The following is a 577-nucleotide window of genomic DNA, read 5'->3' as shown; positions in this document are numbered from 1 at the left end:
CTGCGGCTAGTGCTGCAGCAGCAGCGAATACCGCTGCTGCAGCTGCTGCAGTAGCAGCAGCAACTGCTGCAGGTGGCACCCGAGACAGAAGCGTATTTACAGGCGATCCACCGGCAGCAGCAGCAGCAACAGCAGCAGCAGCAGCAGCAGCTGCTGCTGCTGCTGCTGCTGCTGTTGGTGCTGGGGTTAAAACGTGTTTTATGGAACAGCAAACGCGGCTGTTCCGCTGAAGCAGCTGCTGCTGCCGCTTCTGGCGCTGCTGCTGCTGTCGCTAGGACACAGCAGCAGCAGCAACGGAGTTGCTGCAGCAGCAGCAGCAGCAGCAGCAGCGGAGTAAACTGCTGTGGTGTGAGGACTTTGATTTTCTGTTGCAGTGTTTTATTCTTGTAGTGTATGTGGCGCGAAATTTACGGTGTACGTACACCTCAGGTGCAGCCGTGCAACTCTCAGGGTGCTAGGGTTTAGGGTTTAGGGTTTAGGGTTTAGGGTTTAGGGTTTAGGGTTTAGGGTTAGGCTGCAGCATCTAGGGTGTATGGCTTGGGGCATCGTGTTGAGGACTTGTACTCGAGGGTTTAGG

Source organism: Eimeria mitis, genomic scaffold, assembly GCF_000499745.2.
Source record: "Eimeria mitis Houghton genomic scaffold, Emh_scaff1626, whole genome shotgun sequence".
Taxonomy (NCBI): domain Eukaryota; phylum Apicomplexa; class Conoidasida; order Eucoccidiorida; family Eimeriidae; genus Eimeria; species Eimeria mitis.
This window is presented reverse-complemented; position numbering follows the sequence as displayed.